The 26,333-nt window shown below is 40.3% G+C and overlaps 1 protein-coding gene and 2 pseudogenes across 7 annotated transcripts in view; 1 reads left to right on the top strand and 2 right to left on the bottom strand.

Moving 5' to 3' along the window:
* The window catches only part of EGLN3 (egl-9 family hypoxia inducible factor 3), a 452,919-nt gene that overhangs the window by 12,469 nt on the left and 414,117 nt on the right, over positions 1–26,333 (top strand). The window lies entirely within an intron of this gene.
* Positions 8,545–8,817, bottom strand: LOC147349290 (large ribosomal subunit protein eL8 pseudogene; annotated as a pseudogene). Its single transcript, XR_015149774.1, has one exon. The product of XR_015149774.1 is annotated as a large ribosomal subunit protein eL8 pseudogene (transcript).
* Positions 8,821–16,154, bottom strand: LOC147349291 (large ribosomal subunit protein eL8 pseudogene; annotated as a pseudogene). Its single transcript, XR_015149775.1, has one exon. The product of XR_015149775.1 is annotated as a large ribosomal subunit protein eL8 pseudogene (transcript).

The following is a 26,333-nucleotide window of genomic DNA, read 5'->3' on the forward strand; positions in this document are numbered from 1 at the left end:
GATATTGGGCCCAGATAGCTGAGGTGCATATCAAAGGAGTGATTTCAGTAAGCCCAGATTCTTGCCTCTTCCCATTCATAGAAAAGCAGTAAATTCCTTAACTTGGGATTCCTGGTTTTCTTTAATTAATAATTGTTTGATGTTCAGACTACCTGTCCTTTGTTGCAAAACTTCTATGTAACCTGGCTCCTCCCCTCACCTCCTTGGAGAAGTTCTCTCAGGGTTACTTGAGATGCTATCTCCTGGGATGCTGCTGCTAAGTCACTTCAGTCGTGTCCGACTCTGTGCGACCCTACCAGGCTCCCCCGTCCCTGGGATTCTCCAGGCTAGAACACTGGAGTGGGTTGCCATTTCCTTCTCCAGTGCATGAAATCTCCTGGACATGAAGTCCTAAAAAATTCCTACAGAATAAAATATAACTCACAGTTTTTAGGTTGTGAATATTTTTTAAGTTCACACAATGACCTAGAATTCTTGGGTCCTTCAGCTCACACACTATCGTCCACTGCTCACGTGTCAACAGTTATTAAATTTCAGGATTCTCAAAGTTGGGATGCTCTAAGTGGTTGGGGCCCAGGAATCTGTAACTTAAAGCAAATCTTTCAGTAGCCTTTAAAGTAAGAATTTGAGAGGACAGGAAGGAAACCCCACTTTCAGGCTCCATAGCCTCATAGCTTCTTTCTGAGCTTTCAGGTCTGAGAGACAAGAGGAGCCTTTTGAAGCAAATCTCTTATGATACTTTTATCTGTGTGAAATCTCCATTTAAAACCCTTTTAGTCATGGATGTGAAGCAAAGCTGGAAAGGGTGAAGCTTTTCAGAACCTGAAAAACAAGTTGTGTTAAAGCGAGTGAAGCCCTGCCCTCTCCCTAACTTGACCCTCAATCTGTGAGTACTCAATTTCTTTTTCCTGCCACCTCCCATTTCCAGCCATTTGGCTTGGCAGTATCATTTGTTGTGGTGGTGCAGTTGGGTCAAGTGAGACTAAGAAGGTGGAGTTTCTGAGGCTCTGTGTTTGCACACTCTGAGATTTTGGGTGCCTTTGGCTGAGGACTGAGTTGGCCCTGGGGGACAAACTATTTGGAGCCACCTGCTGCTCTCTGCTGCCCCCTTGGTGGAATATTCTCACAAGTCTCTCCAGGCCATCTGAGGACAGGATTAGTTGTATGGTAGTTTGTTACACCCCAATTGCACTCATTTCACATGTTAGCAGGAGAAGGCAATGGCAACCCACTCCAGTACTCTCGCCTGGAATATCCCATGGGTGGAGGAGCCTGGTAGGCTGCAGTCCATGGGGTCATGAAGAGTCAGACATGACTGAGTGATTTGACTTTCATGCATTGGAGAAGGAAATGGCAACCACTCCAGTGTTCTTGCCTGGAGAATCCCAGGGATGGGGGAGCTTGGTGGACTGCCGTCTATGGGGTCGCACAGAGTCGGACACGACTGAAGTGACTTAGCAGCAGCAGCACACGTTAGCAAAGTAATTCTCAGAATTCTCCAAGCTAGGCTTCAACAGTATGTGAACCTAGAACTTCCAGATGTTCAAGCTGGATTTAGAAAAGGCAGAGGAAGCAGAAATCAAATTGCCAACATCAGTTGGATCATACAAAAAGCAAGATAATTCCAGAAAAACATCTGCTTCATTGACTATGCTAAAGCCTTTGACTGTGTGGATCACAACAGTGAAAAATTCTTCAAGAGATGGGAATACCAGAATACCTTACCTGCCTCCTGAGAAACCTGTATGCAGGTCAAGAATTAACAGTTAGAACTAGACATGGAACAACAGACTGGTTCCAAATTGGGAAAGAAGTACATCAAGGGTGTATATTGTCACCCTGCTTATATAACTTACATGCAGAGTACATCATGAAATGCCAGACTGGATGAAGCACAAGCTGCAATCAAGATTTCAGGGAGAAATAAGTAGATGACACCACCCTTATGGCAGAAAGTAAAGAGGAACTAAAGAGCCTTTTGATGAAGGTGAAAGAGGAGAGTGAAAAAGCTGGCTTAAAATCCAACATTCAAAAAATGAAGATCATGGCATCTGGTCCCATCACTTCATGGCAAAGTGAAGCCATGAATTGATACTTTTGAACTGTGGTATTGGAGAAGACTCTTGAGAGTCCCTTGGACTGCAAGGAGATCCAACTAGTCCATCCTAAAGGAAATCAGTCCTGAATATTTGTTGGAAGGACTGATGCTGAAGCTGAAACTCCAATACTCCTGAAACTGGGCTCTTGTCTAACACTCGGAAATGAATTGTCCGAGGAGACACATGTGCTGACAAGGCATAGATTTTATTGGAAAAGGTCACCCGGGTGGAGAGCAGCAGGGTAAGGGAACCCAGGAGAACTGCTCTGCGTGTGGTTCGCAGTCTTGGGTTTTATTGTGATGGGATTAGTTTCTGGATGGTCTATGGCCAATCATTCTAATTCAGAGTCTTTCCTGGTGGTGCACACATCGCTCAGCCAAGATGGATGCTAGCGAGAGGGATTCTGGGAAGTGGATGGACACGCGGTGTCTCCTTTCCCCCTTTCCTGAACTGTTCCGGTTGGTGGTGGCTTATTAGTTCCGTATTCCTTATCAGGATCTCCTGTCATAAAACAGGTTACTATGGTGCCTGGCCAGGGTGGGCGGTTTTGATTAGTGTGCTTCCCCTAACACTTTGGCCACCTGATATGAAAAACTGACTTATTAGAAAAGACCCTGATGCTGGGAAAGATTGAAGGCAGGAGAAGAAGGGGATGACAGAGGATGAGATGGTTGGGTGGCATCACTGACTTGATGGACATGAGTTTGAGTAAGCTCCGGGAGTTGGTGATGGACAGGGAAGCCTGGCGTGCGGCAGTCCATGGGATTGCAAAGAGTCGGACATGGCTGAGCAACCGAACTGACTGATTTTTCATTCAGATAATGATAATCTAGCCATTAGAGATACATGACTTTATAACATGGTAGTTTTTATGTTAGTCAAATGTGAAATTTTCATTTATTTAAGCCTCAGTAATATTTCATTGTATACCACATCTTTCAAGTGCAGATGTTCTATGGGAAACAGTAGACACAGTCTCAGGCCCAGTAGGGTCACAGAAGGTGGTGTAGGAAAATAGTCTGTCCTGGTCACTGAGATGCCAGGAGTTGAAGTGCAGCTACTTTTGGCAAATCACAGATGTCTGCACAAAAGCAAAACCTGCTGTGCTTCCAGTGTGTCTATACTTTTCACCTACCACAGTAAAAACAAAAATATAAACAACAAACTTTGCACCCTGAGATAAATCAGAGTCACCCTGACTGGTCTGATTTCCCAACTAATAAAATGTTGAATATTTCCAACAATCCTAGACTCCTCCCAAAATAGTTTTATCTCCAATTTTTGCTGTGTTGTTGGCTGGAGATTGTCAGGAGCATTGTGAATATAGCTGTCTTATGAGCAAGTTGTTGCTTTCTTATCTTGAAGGGATAATGTAAACTTCGTAACCTTGGTAATACTGTGAATTTTTTGCTTTAAGTCCTTCTTATGTTTTTTATTTGATGAACCAGTCCTTCTAAAGTCTGATTCCCTTGCTCTCTTTGACGGTGCATTTTTCTTTCCTTTTCTAAATTCTTCTTGTTCTGGGTATTCCTTTGACACCTGTCATGTCTGGATCAGCTAAAATGCAAAAGCTCAAAGATGTTCTGTATTGATTTATGTTATTAGGTTACAATCAAAAATATTGATTTTGAAGTACTTTTAGACTTAGGAGAGGTGGCAAAAATAATATGATGAGTTCCCATATACTCTATATTCAGTTTCACCTAATGATAACATTTTACATAAACTACAATTCATTATCAAACCAGGAAACTGATATTGGTATTAACTCTATTACAGACTTTATTTAGATTTTACCAGTTTTTATATGCACTCTTTTTTTTTTTCAGGTATATAATTCTACAAAATATTATCACATGTGTAGATTTGTGTAAACACTGACATATTTAGGAGACAAAATTATTTCATTGCCATAAAAGAAACTGTGACTTCACCCATTTATAATTAGTCATACTCTCCTTAAAACTTAACGCCTGACAAGTAATGATTTGTTCTTTATAACTTTGTCATTTTGAGACATACATTTTATATGTATGGAATCATACATATAAACTTTTTTAATAAGATTTTTTCTTTTTAAAATTTATTTTTGATCACACTGGGTCTTCATTGCTGCTCACAGGCTTTCTCTAGTTGCAACAGATGGGGGCTACAGGCTTTCTCTAGTTGCGACAGATGGGGGCTACTCTTCCTTTCCGTGCATGGGCTCCTCATCGCGGTGGCTTCTCTTGCTCTGGAGCACAGACTCTAGATGTACGGGCTTCAGTAGCTGCATCATCGGGCTTTGTAGTTGCAGCTTATGGGCTCTAGGGCACACGGGCACAGTGGCTGTGGCACATAGGCTTACTCTGCAGCATGTGGAGTCTTCCCGGGCCAGAGATTGAACCTGTGTCTCTTGCATTGGCAGGTAGGTTACTATCCACTGTACCACCAGGGAAGTCCCATATAAGCTTTTGAGATTTTTTTTTCAGTTAGAATAATGCATTTGTGATCCTCAAGTTGTTATACATATCAATATGTCTTTTTCTTACTGAAAGGTATTTCATTGTGTTATATACTGTACTGCAGCTTCTTTATCCATTTGCCTGTTGAAACATATTCGGGTTATTTCCAGTTTTTGGCTATTACATAGAGCTGCTATGGACATTTGTGTAGTTTTTTTGTGTATAAAAATAAGTTTTATTTCTCTTGGTTTGGGTGAGAGTCTTATAAACTGTATTTGCAATTGTATAAATTGTAAAAATTTATAAATTGTATAAAATTACTGATGTTAAGTAGTGCTTCTTGAATTGTCCTGGGTGAATATGAAAAGAGGTAACTTAATATATTAAGTGATACACTTAAGCCAAGCAAAGTCAAATGACGTGGCATTTGGTGCTATTAATTGTTGACAGTATTTCAAACAGAGTCAAGTTCTAAGGGAACTGAGTTCTCACAAAACACATGTAGACAAACCTGCCAAACTCAAGAGCATTTGTCTGAAAGCCTCAGTACATTGCTGTGTTGTGAAGAGTGACTTTGTTCCAGCAGAAAAACGTCATCCATTTCATTATATTAAAACAATTGTTCATTTGGATTTTTATTGGTTTCATAGTTTGTTTTTATTTCATTTATAATTAAAAAACATTTTTATGGCTCTGGACCAGCATATAATCAGCTCAGCTAAAACCAGTATAGCATATACAATTTAGTAGTGGTGTTGGTACTGAATAAAGTCAAAGTGAGGAGGGAAGGGGACAGGGCACAACCTTTAAAAGAATGATGTAGCCATTGAGGATATGACAAAAACTGTTTAGAAGAATTAAGTCTAAGGTAGTGGATGATTTGACTTCCTGTACACCTTGAGCCTCGTTATACATTCGTTGTAATTCAAGGTCAGTTCAGTTGCTTAGTCATGTCTGACTCTTTGTGACCCCATGGACTGCAGCACGCCAGGCTTCCCTGTCCATCAGCAACTCCCGGAGCTTACTCAAACTCATGTCCATTGAGTCAGTGATGCCATCCAACCATCTCTGCCTCTGTCATCCCCTTCTCCTGCCTTCGATTTTTCCCAGCATCAGGGTCTTTTTTAGTGAGTCAGTTCTTTGCATCAGGTGGCCAAAGTATTGGAGCGTCAGCGTCAGTCCTTCCAATGAATATTCAGGACTGATTTCCTTTAGGATGGACTGGTTGGATCTCCTTGCAGTCCAAGGGACTCCCAAGAGTCTTCTCCAACACCACAGTTCAAAAGCATCAATTCTTCAGCGCTCAGCTTTCTTTATAGTCCAACTCTCACATCCATACATGACTACTGGAAAAACCATAGCTTTGTAATACAAAAGCATATACTAAATACATACCCACAGGTACCTGGAAGTTCTGGGGCAGACTGTAAAAGTCCAAAATGTGGGTGGTGTCCCAGTTCCTAGAAATTCCCACACCTTTCCTCAAGCAGTTGAAGTAATCCTTCTACTCATTTGTTGTTTAGTCACTTAGTTTGTATCTGACTCTTTGTGACCCCATGGACTGTAGCTTGCCAGGCTCCCCTCTCCATGGGATTTCCCAGGCAAGACAACTGGTGGGTTGCCATTTCCTTCTTTGGGGGATCTTCCCAACCCAGGGATTGAACCCCGTCTCCTGCATTGACAATTTGCTTTTTTTTAAATTTAATTTTATTTTTTAACTTTACAATATTGTATTGGTTTTGCCATATATCAAAATGAATCTGCCACGGTATACATGTGTTCCCCATCCTGAACCCTCCTTCTTCCTCCCTCCCCATGCATTGACAATTTGTATGGTTGTGAGAGTTAGACCATAAAGAAGGCAGTGCTGAAGAATTGATGCTTTTGAATTGTGGTGCTGGAGAAGACTCTTGAGAATCTCTTGGACTGCAAAGAGATCAAACCAGTCAACCCTAAGGGAAATCAACCCTGAATATTCATTGGAGGGATTGATGCTGAAGCTGAAGTTCCAACACTTTGGCCATCTGATGAGAAGAACTAACTCATTTGAAAAGCCCCTGATGCTGGGAAAGACCCTGGAAAGACTCATTGGTAAAGATCCTGATGCTGGGAAAGGCAAAAGGAGAAGGGGGCAGAGGATGAGATGGTTAGATAGCATCACTGAATTTGAGCAAACTCTGGAAGATAGTGAAGGATAGGGGAGCCTGGCATGCTACAGTCCATGGGGTCACAAAGAATCAGACATGACTTAGCGACTAAACAACAACAACTGCATTGGCAGGTGGATTCTTAACACTGAGCCACCAGGGAAGCCCTCTCAGTCATTAGCTTATGAAATTACCCAGCCCATAAAATCTAACTGTCCCATATTTCCAGGCAGCTCTCACCTTCTGAGATGGGCCACATTCTGCCTATGGAACATACAGCTTGCTCTTGAATCCTTTCTTGCCTGAAGACAGGGACCCTCACTCTTTGGCCTGTCCCAGGAACTCATCCAAGACCTGGATCAGTGACCTCTCCCATTTTCCTGCAACCTCTTTACAAAGGTTATTGATAAATATACTTCTTACCTATCACTTTGCCTCTTGCTGAATTCCTTCTGTGCTGAGGCATAAAGAACCTGAGCTTCAATATGTTTGGAGGCAAGTTGTGTGGTTTCTGTTGGAAGAGTGTAGTTTCGAGTTTCATCCAAGGTGTGTGGTTTTGAAAGGGATACATAAAGACATCGGTATTAAAAAAATATGGATGGGTATTTATGCCATGTTTTACATTTGTATATATTAATATAGTTTGTATATAGGATCAGAGATTAAGAAAAAAAGGTGGCTTAAGCAAATGTAGAAAGTCCACTCTCTCATAAACATCTGAGCTAGTCAGTTGTTCAGTACTGTAGCATCGTCATCTGGAGACCCGTTTTCCTACTAGTTTGCTCCCCTTGCCTTCTCCTAGATTGGTGCTTCTCAAAATTTAGTGTAAATATGAATCACTTGGGGAGATATATATATATATATATATATATATATATATATATATTTTTTTTTTTTTTTTTTTTTTTTTTTCACTGCACCGCTTGGCTTGAAGTTTCTTAGTTCCCTAACCAGAGATTGAACCTGGGCCCTTGGCAGTCAGAGCACAGAGTCCTAATCATTGAACCATCAGGGAATTCCCTGGAGATCTTATTTAACTATAGAATCAACCTCAGTAGGTCTGGTTCAGGCTGATTCTGCACTTCCACAAACTCCCAGGTGATGCTGACATTGCTGGTCACACAGAGCACATGTGAGCAGTTAGGTCCAGGAGTATTGCCTTCATTCACATGGCTGAAGCTGGTTTGTCACCATTTCTCTGGATTTCCAGCGTGTGGGAAGGAGTAGAGAGGAAGTAAAGGGGCAAGTAGCTTCCTTATGAGAACATGATCCGGAAGGTGTAGACGTTCTTTCCAGGTACTTCTCACTGGCCAGAATGTGGTCATTTGATCCCTCAGTTGCAAGGGAGGCTGGGGAATGTAGGCTCGAGGTAAAATTTGAAGAATTCTATTAACTAAGAGCAAGATGGCGAGAACAAATTTAAGGGAATTATAAACTGTGTCTGCCATGATATTTAAAGAGAATTTAAGTCAAGACAGGATCTGTGAAAATATTTCTCCTTTTATGCTATTTATATGTGAGAAATACTAGTCTGAAGTATAAAGTATATACTTCCTTAGCACTCATGCAAGAATTTTTCATAATCTGTCCCTTGTCTCCCTTTTCAGTGATCATACCCTTTGTGCCAGTTCTTTTGACTGATTTGCTTTTGCCTGAAGAAACCCACTCTTACACCCCTGTGTCTTTGCACATGGTATTCCCTTTGTCCTTCCACATCATCCATCTGTATCCTAATTTAAGCTCGTTGGCAAAGCTGTATTGCTGAACAAGAGAAGCTTAGGCAGGGGTTTTGAGAATTTTTTTTTAAAAGAATTTTTTGTTACTTTTATGTACAGAAAGCTCAGTGGTGCATACTCAGCCCAGTTTGGTGGCCAGCTCTTTGGCCTTCGCCTCTTCCAGCTTGGTGATGAGAGCCGCTGACTTTGGCTCCAAGACATTGCCTCCCCGCTGACGGTGGATCTCACTGTATCTGTCGTTGTAATTGGTCTTGATGGCTTCCACCAGCTTAGCCAGGGCACTCTTGTCCTCCGAGTTGACTTGTGTGAAGGCCACAGTGGTGCAGGTCTTCCTGTGGATCAGGCGCCCCAGCCGGGCCTTCCCCTTGATGATGCAGTAGGGAACCCCCATCTTTCAGCACAGGAGGACCATGTCATGAGCGATTACCACCAGCTGAGCATTCTTGTTCTCCACCAAGGTGGTGACAGTGTTGACCCCTGCTCGAAGGACAGGTGGCCTCTTGGTGCGCAGTTTGCTGGCAGTTTTCTTCTCCTCTTGGGCCAGCAACCTCTGCTTTGTCTCTTGCTTCGTCTCTGGACTGTACTTGTGGGTCAGCTTAAGTAGTTGAGTAGCTGTTTGTCGGTCCAAGGCCTGGGTGAGTTGGTTAACTGCAGGAGGCACTTTCAGCCGCTTATAGAGAATAGCCCTTTGCTGCTGCAGCTGGATGTAGCGGGGCCATTTGACGAAGCAGGTGAGGACCCTTTTGAGTTGGATAACCTGTCCAATGCCAAAATTCTTGGGCCTTTTCTCAAAAAAGGGGTTGACCACCTTCTTGGCCTCCTGCTTCTTCACCACAGCGGGAGCCAGGGCTACCTTCTTCCCCTTGGCCTTCTTTCCCTTCAGCATCTTGAAGGGCTGGCATAGAGACAGAGAATTTTTTTTTTTTTTTTTAAACAGAGACACCCCCTTCAAGAGAGAATGGATAGATAAGCAGAGATGATTATTTGTTTGAAACCTCTCAAACCTTCTGTTCTACTGATGAGAGCTATGAGCTCACCTTCACACTTGAAAGGCACAGCTCCAGGTTCTAGACCCTGTTTATCCTCCAACCCCCCTGCAACATGAGGGGAAGGCCCACAGAGTTAAAGTGTGTTTTCGCTATATAGAGATTCTAATGGCTTGGATTCTATTGGAAGATGTTATTGACTCATTGGGAAGCCTTCAGATACTCAATGTAATTAACTCCCTTACAGAATGCTATTTTTTTAAACCTTAGGCTGGAATATGTATCAGGCTAAGATTTTCTTTCATTTGAGAATATTTTACAGTTGCCTACTAGTCATCAAAATTGAGTGTGTGCATATATTCTAGAAGAGATATAAAATTCCTTTAGTTTTTTTTTGTTTGTTTGTTTATATTTCTAGTTAGAATTCTCAAGAAGATTTTCCTAGATGCAACTATACTTCATGATATTTCTTTGAGGAAACAACAAATCAACAAAAAGTTCCCATAAAATTTAAAGAACTCACTGCATTGAAAATATTTTTATTTGGCTGTACTGGGTCTTGGCTGCAGCCTGTAGGAGCTTTAGTTGCTAGCTGAAGTATGTGGGGTCTTAGTTCCCTCACCAGGATAGAATCTGTGCCCTCTGCAGTGGAAGCACAGAGTCCTAACCACTGGATTGCCAGGGAAGTCTCTTATTTCTATTTTTACGTATTTTATCCTTGTTATATCAGGAGCTCATCATTGTTCTTTTTTTTAATGATAATATACTTGCTGTTTTATATACTTTTTTCCAATGGCCTCATTGATTCATTTACCAAGTAGATCTACTGGTTGAATTAAAAATGTAATATCATACATGAATGAAAAGGTAATATCGTAAAATACTCTGGGCTTCCCTGGTGGTTCAGATGGTAAAGAATCTGCCTGCAATGGGGGAGACCCAGGTTCTGTTCCTGGGTTGGGAAGATCTCCTGGAGAAGGAAATAGCAACCCATTCCAGTATTCTTGCCTGGAAAAATCCCATGGACAGAGGAGCCTGGTGGGCTACAGTCCATGGGGTTGCAGAGTCGGACATGACTGAAGCAACTTAGCATGACATATCAAGAGTATAGCCCCTGGCATCTAGGAGCCACTGATTTAAAGGCAGACGAAAACAGTGGCAACAAAAAAGTGATGTTCAAACTGGGCTACAGGAAACGCTTTTATGCTAGGCCAGTGTTTGTCCTCTTGACTCCATGTCTTCAGGTTGCCCCGTTGGCGTCTTTCAGCAGAGTTGTACATCACAGTGTGGACTCCCTGGTGGTAGTACTGGACCAGCAGTCTCCCCGGTCCTCCATGTGGAGAATGATGGGTAGGAAAGGTGCTGAGGTGTTGTCCTATACGTTCTCTCTGGGGTAGTGCAAAAGAGAGAAAGTGGGTTTGAAACCTAAGGTAAGATTTTGGCCTCTCTTGGCCTCAGTTTTTCATCTGTAAAATGGGGATGATAATACTTGCCTTATAAGATGATGTCATGATTATATGGAAAAGAAAAAAAAAAAGGAAGGGTGCAAACACTACAGCAGAGCCAGGCATGAAGGGGTTGGAGTTTGTCTCTTGCTCCTCTTTGTAAACCTCTCTAGCACACTCAGAACAGTGTGTTTCTCTCTGGAAAAAGGCTATATTAGTTGTTAAGCTGCTCCAGTGACCCAGTCGATAGACTAAGAATTATGGTCCCCGGAGTCAATCGACCTATTGTTATTAAATTGCCTTGGCCCTGTCAGTTTCTGGAGTTGTCATTTTGCGCTGTAATTGATCTACAGTTTTCTTCCTACCCTTCTCTTGCGGATGTAGGCACTAGATGGCGCCACTTTACCAAGTATCAACGGCTTTCACACGTGGCATAACTTGCTCTTCCACTTGTCCAGGGCTAAAAAAAAAAAAGGCAGTTCTTACAGTCTGCTTCAGCATAGCCACGTATTCCAGGACATCAGGGAAATCCCTTTACAGTTCTGTATTTCCTTCATTTATAATAGGGAATGTGTGATGCTTAGAAATCACCCAGAAGTTCACATACTTGATTTGGTTTAGGGGACAGAGAAAATTTGGAGTAGATTAAAAGGGAAACGATAAATTTGATTGGAATGGGAAAATGAAATGTTTGAGGAAGAGTCACATAAACATGGATTACTTTGTTTAAAGAATGGATAAGTAATCTCATGGTAGACTCTAACAATAAAGTGCTTCTGGGGAAAAGGCTAAGCAACTGTTACTCTCCAAGAAGAGAACAAGGAGAAATGGGCTTCATGACCACAGGAGAGAGAGAAGTTAATCACAAGAAAAGAGTTTTGGAACCAAGAATATGTCACATCAGAATGAAGAAAATTGTCAAAGCTTTCTATATTAATGTGAAAAATAAATTAGTCATGGTCTCAACATGATTATCTTGAGGATTATTTGCAGTCCTGCTAGAAGATAGAGGAATGTTTTATCCTTTATTGTGGTGATTATTTGAAACCTGTGTAGGCTAGGGTGTTGCCCATTGCAGTCTATTGGCACAGGCTAGGATTGGATATGACTTAAAAGGAGAGCAGTTGTTTCAAAAGTGTCCCATTTTTATATGTATGGTACACACACACACACACATATGCTACTTTTTTTTCTTGGTTTCTAAAATACCTCAGAGCTGGATGAGAGGGAAGGCAATGATCATAGGAAAAAAGAATCAGATGTCTTCCTTGACACTCATTTTAAAAATTATTTTTTATCTTTTAAAAACTTTTAATCTTGTAACAATTAACAATGTTGTGTTAACATTGTTGTGATTGTGCCCATTACCAATGTTGTGATAGTTTCAGGTGGACAGCAAAGGGACTCAGCCATAGATACACATGTATCCATTCTCCTCCCTAATTCCCCTGGCATCCTGGCTGCCATGTAACACTGAGCAGAGTTCCCTGTGCTATAGGTATTGACACTTATTTTTTTGAAACTCTCATTTGTTACTTATCATATGATTGTTCAGACTGTGGGTTTTTTGTTTGTTTGTTAGTCCTTATTTATACTTGTAATAGCTGATTGATCAATATGAGTACATATTCATGATTGCACACCAAGTCCACATGAGGGCACCAATTTTTATTTTATCAACTTTCTGCAGAGATTTGTCCAACAGTCCATCCAGAGAGTCACCCTGGGTGGATCTCCTTTTTTCCTCTCCTGCCCCACAACATTGGTATTCTTCCCTCCGGGGTTCCAGTTTCACCCTGGAGAAATAGCACTTGACTTTTCAGGTCCTTCAGATTTCTTAGGGCAAATGAAATATAAGATAATAAAACTCTCCATTGCTGATAGTGACTGGCCCTCATTGCTTGGCTTAGCTATATTATGCTAGCAATACTTTATCTTTTCAAAGATTATTTAGCAGGAAGGGCTGAGGTGGAGATATAGAGAAGGTGTTAGTGATGGAACATTGGGATGAGGTGAAAAAAAAAAATCCAGTCCAGCAGTTTTTTCCCTTGCTGATTATAGATGTAATACATGTTCATTGTAGAAACTTTGGAAAAAACACAGACTAATGTAAAAAAGAAAGCAAAATCATTCTATATTCTACTAATAGATGACAAAAATTAGTGTTTTGAAATATCTCCTTCCATGTAACTACAGGAATTTGGAAAAACTGAGCCAACTATTTGTAGAAAGCTGGTGTAGAAGATCATTGAAGGGTTGAAAGGTGAATTTTTAAAAAAAAATTTATAGGACTATAGTTGATTTATAATGTTGGGTAAGTTTTAGGTGTACAGCAAAGTGATTTTTTTATGCATATACATATATTCATTCTTTTTTAGGTTCTTTTCTCATATAGGTTATCACAGAATATTGATAGAGTTCCCTGTGCTGTACAGTCCTTGTTAGTTATCTATCTTATATATAGTAGTGTGTGTATATTAATCCAAGCTCCTGATTTATGCCTCCCCCACAGTTTGCCTTTGGTAACCATTAAGTTTGTTTTCAATATCTGTAAGTATCTCTGTTTTATGAATAAGCTCATTTGTATTATTTTTTAAAATTGGATTCCACATATGGGTGATAGCATATGATACTTGCCTTTCTCTGGCTTGATAATCTCTAGGTCCATTTGTGTTGCTGCAAATGGCATTGGAAAGTCTTTTTCATGCCTGAGTAATACTCCATTGTGTATATTTATGTGTGTGTTCCACATCTTTCTTTTAAATTTTATTTAATTAAAAAATTTTTGACCATGCTATGTGGCTTATGGAATCTTTGTTCCCTGACCAGAGGCTGAGCATGTAATAATGCTAATACTGGTATATTAACCTGGGATTGGGTTTTGAGAGTGATGGCCTGGGAGCGTATAGATTATAGAGTTAGATAAGGCAAGAGTTTGCTACAATGAATATACTTGCCTGTGGTTCAGTATTTAATGTTCTGGCAAGGGCTCTTGAAGCCACTCTCTGTACAGTGCTGGATGGCCCCTGGAAGCTTGGGAAGAGTGATGACTGCCACATTGCAGGAGATAGAAAGGCCAGAACTACCTCGGCATAGTATCAAGCAAGGGATCAAAGTCTCAGAGCAGTGAGCATATGTGCCAGTTATCAGCTTATTATCTCTTAGCTCCAAATCCACTTTTTTTTTTTTTTACCTTGTGATTTTGGAGCTGGACTAGGTAATCATTTTTTCTTTGTCATCTGGTACAATATTAGGCTTTCACAATGGAGGGTGCTGGAGGGATACTGCACAGCATAGGCGAGGAAGGAGCTTCTCTTTCTGGTTTCAGCACGCTTTTTTTCTTTTTCTTTTTTCCCTGCTGGTATGGCTACTTAACAGTGGGCAGAGGCCCGTTGGTACTCATTCCCCTACAAGTTGCTGCAGGAATCCAGCAGGCTGTTTGCTGTGAACTAGCTCCAGGTCACTCAGTAAACTTTACAGGTAAGGATAGGAGGGTGACTGGTAATCAGAATGTTTTGGTCCACAGGGTTCTCCCACAGAAGCCAAGTGATCATGGTGTAATCATGAAAGAAAGCGATGGGCATTCTTCTAGAATATTGCTACATTCATATAGCAGAAAGCAACAACAATACAAACTCCACATCTGCTGGTCAGCAACCTGATTTGAGTTGCCACAATGGAGAGTCATGGCCAGTCACCCATTTTCCAGACTGAGCCAGTTCACAGACTCAGAGTTCCTTGATTGAAGGGCAGCTGGGTCACCTTGGGAAGGACTTTGTATTGTTGCCACAAGTATATTCTGTAAATCTCCTCTCAAGGCTTCTCACCAGTCCTAATGGGACTGGTGCCTATCTGCTAGAATAAATGTGCATTGAGTAAAAGACCTCTGGGTTTTACTAGATACTGGCTCTGTACTAATCCTAATTTCCTGGGAAGTAAAATGCTAGAGATGGTGACTGCAGCCATGAAATTAAAAGACGCTTACTCCTTGGAAGGAAAGTTATGATCAACCTAGATAGCATATTCAAAAGCAGAGACATTACTTTGCCAACAAAGGTTCATCTAGTCAAGGCTATAGTTTTTCCTGTGGTCATGTATGGATGTGAGAGTTGGACTATGAAGAAGGCTGAGCGCCGAAGAATTGATGCTTTTGAGAAAAAGTGGTGTTGGAGAAGACTCTTGAGAGTCCCTTGGACTGCAAGGAGATCCAACCAGTCCATTCTGAAGGAGATCAGCCCTGGGATTTCTTTGGAAGGAATGATGCTAAAGCTGAAACTCCAGTACTTTGGCCACCTCATGCGAAGAGTTGACTCATTGGAAAAGACTCTGATGCTGGGAGGGATTGGGGGCAGGAGGAGAAGGGGACGACAGAGGATGAGATGGCTGGATGGCATCACAGACTCGATGGACGTGAGTCTGAGTGAACTCCGGGAGTTGGTGATGGACAGGGAGGCCTGGCGTGCTGCGATTCATGGGTCGCAAAGAGTCGGACACGACTGAGCGACTGATCTGATCTGATTTCTGAAAATGCTAGCAAGGTCTGGTAGTCAAAAGTGGGGGCTTATGGTGGTCAGATGACAAATGGAAACTAACTCACAATGGCTCCCGTTGATTCATGGACCTTTCCTGTGGTTGTTTTCCCATCTCCTGAATGTAATATTGAAATATACACTAATGGCAACTGCCGGAATACCTATACTGGCTATGTTACCCAGCAGGCAAGCGACCTAAACCAGCAGTAGCTAGCCAAAGGGAGAGGGATCTAGAATTAATGATGGAGAATCATAAATGGATGGTATCGGTTATAGCTTCAGGACCAACTGTAGCGGTGGAGACTATGATTTGTCATACTAACTTCCTTCTGTAAAAAGAATCATACAGCTAATAAGAATAATGATAAATTATAGAGCTCATATATTCTTACACTATTCTAGGTGCTTCACATTTATAAAGTCAATCTTCAAAGAAGTCTATGAAGTTGGTAGTTATAGTTTTACAGATAAAGAAACTGAGACCTAAGTTGTAACTTAATGATTGAGAATTGAGAGGGATGTGGATGATAGAATACTTTTAGCATGGAATAATCCAAAAAGAACTCATAATAGACTTTTGATCCTTTGCTTCAAGGTGGATTGGATGAATAGCAGATTTGGTGATGGGTGGGTGGATGCAAAGAGAACAAGTGTTCCAGGTAGAGGGAATGGAATAAACAGATGTGCAGAGGGAGCAAATAGAGATGTATTCTGGCTGAGTAATACATACAGGAGTTTGGTTAGAGAGCAAGACTGGTGATGGGAAGGAAAGGGAGATAAAATTTTAAAAGTAGAACTGGGTCATCCTGGGTAGAGTTCTGAAGTCAAGTTAAATTTTTTGAATTTTATTTTTGGCAATTACAGGGAATGACAGGATTTTTAAGGACATATGTGACATGATCATAGTGCTCTCTAGAAGAGTGGTTTCCAAATATCAGGTGGTAAAACTAATCATGTTCTGGCTGCCTAAGAATTATTTGGTTCCTGAAGGACATTTGCTCTTGTTAAAAACATTCGTAAGATGTTGATTTACCCCCGAATGTCTTTGATATTTGCAGGACCATTTGGTTCTGTCCAAAACATTTATAGGACATTTGGTCTATGCCGAAGGCCCTTGATATTTGGTCCTGTCCCAACTGTTTGTAATGGACCAACTATATTCATGGATGCTTTGGACAGACCAAGCCTCTGTGAGGATCACAACAAACTGGAAAGTTCTGAAAGAGATGGGAGTACCAGACCACCTGACCTGCCTCTTGAGAAATCTATATGCAGGTCAGGAAGCAACAGTTAGAACTGGACATGGAACAACAGACTGGTTCCACATAGGAAAAGGAGTATGTCAAGGCTGCATATTGTCACCCTGCTTATTTAGCTTATATGCAGAGTACATCATGAGAAACGCTGGGCTGGATGAAGTGCAAGCTGGTATCAAGATTTCTGGGAGAAAGATCAATAACCTCAGATATGCAGATGATACCACCCTTATGGTAGAAAGCAAAGAACTAAAGAGCCTCTTGATGAAAGTGAAAGAGGAGAGTGAAAAAGTTGGCTTAAAGCTCAACATTCAGAAAACGAAGATCATGGCATCCGGTCCCATCACGTCATGGGAAATAGATGGGGAAACAGTGTCAGACTTTATTTTTTGGGCTCAAAATCACTGCAGATGGTGACTGCAGCCATGAAATTAAAAGACGCTTGCTCCTTGGAAGAAAAGTTATGACCAACCTAGACAGCATATTAAAAAACAGAGACATTATTTTGCCAACAAAGGACTGTCTAGTCAAGTCTATGGTTTTTCTAGTAGTCATGTATTGATATGAGAGTTGGACTATAAAGAAAGCTGAGTGCCAAAGAATTGGTGCTTTTGAATTGTGGTATTGGAGAAGGCTCTTGAGAGTCCCTTAGACTGCAAGGAGATCCAACCAGTTCATCCTAAAGGAAATCAGTCCTGAATATTCATTGGAAGGACTGATGCTAAAGTTGAAACTCCAATACTTTGGCCATCTGATGTGAAGAACTGACTCATTTGAAAAGACCCTGATGGCTGGGAAAGATTGAAGGCAGGAGGAGAAGGGGAAGACAGAGGATGAGATGGTTGAATGGCATCACTGACTCAATGGACTTGAGTTTGAGTAAACTCCGGGAGTTAGTGATGGGCAGGGCCGCCTGGTGTGCTGCAGTCCGTGGGGTCCCAAAGAGTCGGACACGACTGAGCAACTGAACTGAACTGAAGCTTCAAACTTCTTTTGGCATAGACAACTTGTCTTACGAACCAAATATCTCATGGGCTTTTTGGTTTGGACAAAATGTCTGCTAACTATTTGGAGACATTTAAATAATACAGACCTCTGGGACATGCCTGAGGAATCACCAAGCATATGTCTCCATTGACTGTCTTTTCCCTTCTCCCTGTGGCCATGTTCTGCTTCCACTTTTAAGTGAAGGCCCCCATTTTTCTTGCTCCTTCACATTTATTTGTGATATCAGTTAACTGTGACTTCTGGTAATGTACCTAGTTTGTCTGAGGTTATTCAACTCAGGCCTCAAATGTTTGGCAACCTTAGCTTTTTTCTTTTTCTGAGATGTTGCTAATAAAAGTCATGAAGAGTCAAAAAACTGAGTCTTTCTGATAATTTTTTTAAAAAGAGAACTTTTAGGTTTCTCTTTTTCCTTTTCTTTTCTAAGCTAAATAGTATCTGTCCTTTTAATGGTTTAACTTATGTCATGGTGTCAGACCTTTAGTATTCCATCAGGTTCTAGTTTGCATGTGATCCTCTGGGATGGTGGCACTCAGAATGGCTTATAGTGCTTTAGATATTCTTTTTTAGAAATTAAAAAAATTTAAAAAAACTTTTTATTTTGTAATGGGGTATAACCAATCAACAATATTGTGGTAGTTTCAGGTGAGCAGCAAAGGGGACTCAGGCACACATATACATGTATCCCTTCTCTCCCAAGCTCTCCTCCCTTCCAGGCTTCTGCTCCAGATATTCTGATCCACACAGACTAGAGTAGGACCATTATCCTTCCTCCCCTAAACTAAACTGGACTCTAGGTTTCACAACTCAGATGCATTCATAGCACAGCAGCTCCATCATTCTGCTGCTTCTTTTAAAACCATCTCTGCTAAAGTCACTAAGACTTTCCCATTCTAGCTCTTTCTTATCTCTCTTTCAACAATTGTATGTGCAGTTGGTTCCTAAAGAGTTACTAGTGAACTGGGATCACTACTTTAGCCAATTTATTATCCCATCTAGTTTTTTGGTGATGGGCAATTTAGTGTAATATTGCCACAGTTGTGATTCCATCTTTTGCTCTCATTTTTTTTGCTTAAAAAAATGAGCACAAAATGCTTTCTTCAAAAACACACTAGATTTGGTTATATTCCTTTACTTTCCCCATAAAAGTAAAAAGCAAACTGTTTTGTTTGTTTTGTTATCATTCACAAAGAATAAGAACTTTCAAAATGGAATTTGGCTTTGTTCTTTAGCTGACAGGAATGTGTCCTGGTCATTAGCTTTTTAAAATTTTGGATAGGTAGACACAGAAAAGAAACTTGGAACTCAGGTTGGTAAAAATGTGATAATGTATTCTTCAAAAGAAATTAAGATATAATGCATATACCATAAAAGTCATCCTTCAAAGTATGTAATTCAGGGGTTTTTTAGTATAAGGTTGGCCAAAAAGTTTGTTTGGGTTTTCCCCCAAACAAACTTTTTGGCCAACCTAATATATTCCCAAGGTTGTGAAAACTGTCACCACTAATTCCAGAACATTTCCATTACCTCCAAAGAAATTTTGTACCAGTTAATAATCACTATATAAGCCTCTTTGTCCCCAGCCCCACTGGATTCTGACTTCCTGTATTATCTATAGATCCCTGGGACACACCTGTGAGCCTTGCACTCTGAGAGCTGACTGGCACAGGTTTTCATTGGCAGCCTAAATTGTGCAGAGGAGAATCTTGCATTTACAGTGTCCCAACTCTTCGTCTATTCAACTATACTGGATTCTTAGGAAGAGAGGAACTCGTTTTTGACAGAAAATGAGAACTTTGTTCAACATCATCTCTTCCACCTGGGCTTCAGCTTTTTCAATATTTATGCTTCTCTTTACAGCCAGATGCCCATTCTCTTTAAAGAAAAGAATCAAAATAGAAGTTGAGCAGTTCTACTTTCTCTATGATCTGCTAACATCGCACCATAATCTCTATTTGACAGATTTACATCTTCCATGTTCCTGCCCCAAACAAAATCACACAAAAGTCTTACTTTTATTTACTGTCTTTTGCATCATTTGTGCATTCTGGGGGTTTCCCTAGTGGCTCAGCTTGTAAATAATCCACCTGCGATGTGGGAGACCTGGGTTCAATCCCTGGGTGGGGAAGATCCCCTGGAGAAGGGAACTAAGGGAAGGGAACCCACTCCAGTATTCTGGCCTGGAGAATTCCATGGACTGTATAGTCCTTGGGGTCACAAAGAATCAGACACGACTGAGTGACTTTGACTTTCACTTTCTGTGCATGCTGGGCTTCAACCTTCCTGACACAATTCCCATTTGATCTGTGCCAAATTTTGCATGTAATTTTGACCATGGGTCCCTTGACCCCGTCTGTGGTATGTATATTCTAAATCTGAACTTTCTAGGACACTATATATGTGGGCACATTGATCCTTGCTCTCTTTTTTTCTTTCCAGGAATAATTTCTGGAAGTTAGGTCTGATTTTTATTGTTGAAAGTCCCATCCTTCCTGCAAAATCTCCCCTTGTAGGACCACAGACTGTGGACCCACAGCTATGTTTTCTTCCTGCCATAGGGCAAGAGGGCTTGCCTCTGACTATATCAGCTCTCCTTTCCATAATGGTCATCACTCCAGGATGACAAAATCCCTTGCTCCCCAAGGTTCCTGTTACTTCATCCTCAGCAATACTCTCCATGTTGGTCCAGAAGAGTAGTAGTAGTCTCATTATATCCTCCACCTCTGAGAGATCATACTGTCAGGTTGGATTTGTCAGACATACCTTCATAAATGGACTTGGACATTACCTTTCTAAGACATTTGTAGTATGTGATCATTTGTTCTTTTATGAACATTCAGGAAGTATAACTTCTATAAATCGACCTGAGAGCAGGGATGAAAGGAAGGGAGGAAGCTTGTATCCTGAGCTGATGGACAGCAGGGCCACATAGACATATACCTTGTTTCTGCAGAAGATGATGCTATTATAATCACTACTTTTTGGGAGTTGTTAGGTAATTTATTTACTTTTCCATACAGATAGATGATTAGGTTGGAATTCTAGCGTTACCATAACTGTATGACTTTGGGAAAATTACCTATCCTTTCTAAGTTTAGTTTTCTTTGTAGAATGAGAATAAGAATGCCTAGCTCATAGTATTTGTCATAGATTAAAGATGTCTGCAATATTTTTGAACACTCCTCCCACTAAGAGGTAAAATCTATGTCTCTGCTCCTTAAATCTGGGCTCTATGGTTGCTTGACCAATAGGATATAGCAGAAGTGACAATGTGCCAGTTTCTAGTATGAGACTGGCAACCTCTACTTCCCCTTTATAGGAAAAATTTCTCTAAGTGTCCTGAGCTACCATGTAAGAAGTCCATATACTTTGAGACCACCATGCTGGGGCCTCAGTGTAAGACAGTCCTAGCTGAACTCAACCTTCTAGCCATCTCCACAAAGGCTATAAACATGCAAATGAAGCCATCACGGACCTTCCAACCAGCCCATCAGCTGAATACCACCCAGTGACTCATTGATGGCAGTTGATTTCATGTGGAACAAAGGAATTGTCCAACTGAGTCTTGATTGAATTCTTGACTCACAGATTCATGAAATATAATGACGAATATATACATCATTAACTTAAGACAATAACTTATTGTCTTAAGTTATTCAGTGTATGGTGTGATAGAAAATTAGAATTTGGTACCTGGAAGTGGGGTGCTTCTCTACTAAAACCATAAAATGTATGGCTTTGGGACTAGGCAGTAAGCAGAAGCTAGAAGGCCTTGAGGAGCCTATTGATAAAATCTGGAAGACCATTGAAGATAAAAGCTGGTGAATCCTAGGAGGGAGAAAGTTGGTTTTGGAGGTTGGAAAAAATGTGATCCTTGTATAATAGAGGAAAGTTAGACAATATTGTTGTCTGCAGTAATGTGGGAAAATAGAACAAGCTGACAAACTGGTGGTTTGGCTCAGATTTACTGGCAGCATTCTAAAGGGGCCAGTTGGTTTCTTTGGGCCACTGATAATAAGGTATGGATGTGCTGTGCTTAATCACTCAGTCATGTTTGGCTCTCTGCAACCCCATGGACTGTAGCCTGCCAGGCTCCTCTGTCCATGGGGATTCTCCAGGCAAGAATACTGGAGTGAGTTGCCATGCCCTCCTCCAGGGGATCTTCCCAACCCAGGGATCAAACCCAGGTCTCTCGCATTTCAGGTGGATTCTTTACTGACTGAGCCACCAAAGTTTTGGATGGAGAGACTTAAGTGTGAAAAAAGAAAAAAAAAAAAGAACTTTTGCTGTATTCAAACAATTTTTAAAGGAACTATAAGGACTTGGGATTTAATGGGTTTGAAAATAAAACTTTCTCATTCCTTCTTCTCTATTGGTAACGACCTTTAAAGTAAGATCATATAAATAATATGGCTGTAAGACCCTTTGTTAATCTTCTAGAAAGATTTAAAAATATGTCTAGAACTAGAAAAAAGGCTTCTAATTATTCAGCCCAAGGCAGAATAATTATGAATCACTCTGATTCAGCCCAAGGCAGAGAATTAAAGAGATTAAATATATTTAAAGATATTAAAGAGATTTGTTGATGTGGCTTTTATTTAATGAAGTACATTCCAGTGAAATTCATAGAAATCCCACAAAGTTTTTAAGAGAATTGAATTGATGGACACTCCATCAACTTTGACTGAAAGGAACAAAGATAATTCAAAATAAAAAGAGCTCTTAAATTTCAGTGGACAAGAAGCTATTACAAAGGCTACTGTACTACAACCACAGGCTAGTTCTTATGAAAAAGGCAACTTGGTTCAGAGCATGGAATCAAGCAATGTGGAACACAAGTCCTAGGGAACATGACTGGACCCTAACCCGGGCACCGATGATGTTTGCATGCTAAGTTGCTTCAGTTGTGTCTGACTTTTTGCCACCCTATGGAGCATAGCCTGCCAGACTCCTCTGTCCATGGGATTCTCCAAGAAAGAATACTGGAGTGGGTTGCTATGTTCTCCTCCAGGGGATCTTTCCAGCCCAGGGATAGAACCTGTGTCTCTTATCTCCCCTGTGTTGGCAGGTGGATTCTTTACTATTAGTGACACTGGAAAGTCCATATTTAACATAATCATATATTATTTAGAATTATGGCCTTTATTGGGCTTCCCAGGTGGTGCCGGTGGTAAAGAACCCATCTGCCAATGCAGGCAACATTGGAGATGTGAGTTTGATCCCTGGGTCAGGAAGATTCTCTGGTAACTCATTCCAGTATTTTTGCCTGGAGAATCCCATGGACAGAGGAACCTGGTGGGCTACAGTCCATGGGGTTGCAAAGAGTCAGACATGACTAAAGTCAGACATGCACATGGCTTTTACAGATTTATGTTTGCGATAGCTTGATAGATGCAAGATGCTTTTAGTCTTTAAAGCATATCCTAAAGGCTTCCCTGGTGGTTCAGTGGATAAGGAATCTGCTTGCAATGCTGGAGACACAGGAGACATGGGTTTGATCCCTGGGTCAGGAAGATCCCTTAAGAGAAAGAAATGGCAAGCCACTCCAGTATTCTTGCCTGAAAAATCCCGTGGACAGAGGAGCCTGGTGGGCTACAGTCCAAAGGGTTGCAAAGAGTCAGGCATGACTGAGTGACTAACCACTCGCATTGTTTTTTGAATAGACTCTCAATTCCATTCATACCTGTGTAACTGGGGGCCTTCATCTCAATTGCAAGTCCCACAATTTTCATTGGTGTGACTCTTAGAAGTGAGTATACTTGCTGTTGGCTTGAAATCTCATCTAAAATGTCTTTTTAGTGTGCAGCAAATATGACTGATGGAGAATCTAAATGCTGTAATTCTCAAGATCTAGATTACATATGGAATCTGATGTTTTATATGTCAGTAATCTTTCATCAAACTTTATTAAAAAAATTTTTTTTTAAATTTATTGGAGTATAGGTGATTTACAATGTTGTGGTAGTTTCAAGTGTACAGTACATTGATTCAGTTATACATACACATATATTAATTCTTTCTGAGATTCTTTTCTCTTATAGGTTATCACAGAATATTGAGTAGAGTTCCCTGTGCTATACAGTAGGTCCTTGTTGGTTATTTATCTTATATATAGTAGTGTGTGTATGTTAATTCCGAACTCCTGATTTATCCCTCCCCCACTATGTTTCCCCTTTGGTAACCATAAGTTTGTTTTTAAAGTCTGTAAGTCTGTTTCTGTTGTATAAAGAAGTTCATTTGTGTCATTTAAAAATATTGATTCCTCTTTCATGGAACTTTAGAGCAAGTCAGGGCAGGAATAAGAGTAAGGAAGACTGAAAAGCTTGAAGAAAAATAAGAGTTAATTGAATCACACAGTTAGAAAATTGTAGGAAAATGCTTGTTGAGCTTTTCTGATCTTTAGAAAGAAAAATAAATAATGAAAACTGACAATAAAGACATGAAGAGCTAATTTTCAATTTCAATTTGTCTTTCTGAATGATACCTCTTTGGTCCTTTATGAAGGATAAATTACATTTGAAATGAAATCTTTTAAATGAGTCATCTTTTGGGTAGTTATTTTACACACCTTTAAAATGCATTTTGCTTCTTTGTAGGGGGTGGGCTAGAAAGATGAATTCTGAAGTTGAGAGGAAAATAATTTCAGGAGGTAATGGATGAACTTGGTCTGGAAGATTAATCAGGGCAGTTGCAAGAGAGTGCCAAATGCATAACAGGAGTAGAACTAAATATCTGATTGTAATTAAAACTTTAGGTTTCTAATGGCTGCATGAAAGATATTTTAATAAACGTGAAATGCACTTTCTAAATGGCACGCTAACTTTTAATGACTTGGGTGTTTTGTTTGATTAGTAACCTGGACTGTTAAATTAAAGCCAACTGCAAGTGCATGATAAAATATTGATGGTTTCAGGCAAATGAATTGGGGGAGTTATGCTTGACAGATTTTTTGTATCATTAAGGATTTTAACTGGTGGAAAATATATATTGCTGGTGCTTAAAGATAGTTAAAGAGGATCTTCCTGTTTATATGACCTCGTTTTAATTTTACAGTAATAATAAGGAGGAAATCTGAATTATTCACAGATGGTTGGTCAAGAGAGGTCACTTAATTAAAAGTGTTATTTTAATTACACCTGTTTCACATTCCTGGAATAGGAAATTAAATATTTTGAAGCATTTGATTATTTCTGTTTCACAGCATACCTGGACTTTTGCTGACTCTTGTGAAGGCCTGAGATTGTTCTGTGTAAGGCTTTTACTTCTTGTTAGTAGAAAGTTTTGCTTTTAGAATCAGGACTTTAAAAAGAATGTCTATATGTATCAGAGTCACTTTGCTGTAGAGCAGAGATTACACAACAATATAAATAAACTATGCTTCAGTAAAAAAGCTTTTTTTAAAAAAATCCGAATTAAAAAAACTTTTTTCAGTAATAGGTTTAGAAATAATTCAAGAAGATTTACACACACACATACACATATATTCACACCTATATTCTTTTAAATGCAGGACAATTCTTAGGAGGATATATTAGAAGATATTAATATAAAGCATGGTTACTTCTAGGGAGTCAGACTGGGGATTCAAAAGGTTGGAAGATTTTATTTCTTCTTCTTTTTGGAAAATAGAGTCTGTTTTGCAATGAAATTGCCTTAGTTTTATAAAAAAAAATTTCTCTTTGAAATCCAGATTCAGCTTTTAACAATTCAACTGTTCTTTTTCATGCCTCTTTCCCCATAACAGATAATTTTCTTGATTTTATCAGATGATGTGGTTGATTTTAAGGTGCTTTCTTTCCTCCTTCTATTCCTCTAACCATTCATCCATCCTCAAATATTTAGCATTCAATGTCTCTGACTGCTTTTTATAGCCTAAGTCAAGTAACCCTTTGAAACAGACCTGCATTCTCAGTGTGGCTCTCTAGGATTTGTCTCTGATAGGACTTGAGCTGTGGGAAGACAGGAAAAAGGTGAAACTTTGAGAAGATGGAGGAATTTTGCAAAGGATATTAGGACAGCGATTCGGGGTGGCCTAGGTTCTGCATGCCTAGATATTCCCTTTTGTAGAAGGAAAACACGTGTGTCTCCTCAATTATTGAGAGATGTGTAAAGTGCCAGAAGGACATCTGGAGGGGAAACAGTGGAATGGCCTTTTCTTTTTTTAGGGTTGCAGTGTAACACCACTTAAAAGCTACAATTTATGATTACCATTATTTCATAACAGAAAAGACATTTTACCACACATACAAAATAGAAAAACAACCTCCTCCCTTCTAATTCTCCTAAAACAAGTGGAGAAGGACCTTTTCAGAAAGAAAGGTGCCAGCCCTTCCCAGGGTGCTGACCTCTGGGTGCTTCCATAGGCTGTTTGAGGTTGAAAGGACAGGGAGATTGTTGGACACACACACACACACACACACACACACACACACACACACATATCCTATACTTGCTCCTCAAATGACTGAACCTCTAGGGATTGCTGCTGCTGCTGCTAAGTCACTTCAGTCATGTCCGACTCTGTGCGACCCCATAGATGGCAGCCCACCAGGCTCCGCTGTCCCTGGGATTCTCAAGGCAAGAACACTGGAGTGGGTTGCCATTGCCTTCTCCCAAGGGATTGAAGAATATGAAATTAACTCAAGTTTTCCATTTACTTTTTGCTCTGAGTTTCTAGTTTTTA

This window comes from Bos grunniens, chromosome 21 (assembly GCF_055505025.1).
Source record: "Bos grunniens cultivar Pamir isolate PY7600 chromosome 21, Bosgru_T2T1.0, whole genome shotgun sequence".
NCBI lineage: Eukaryota > Metazoa > Chordata > Mammalia > Artiodactyla > Bovidae > Bos > Bos grunniens.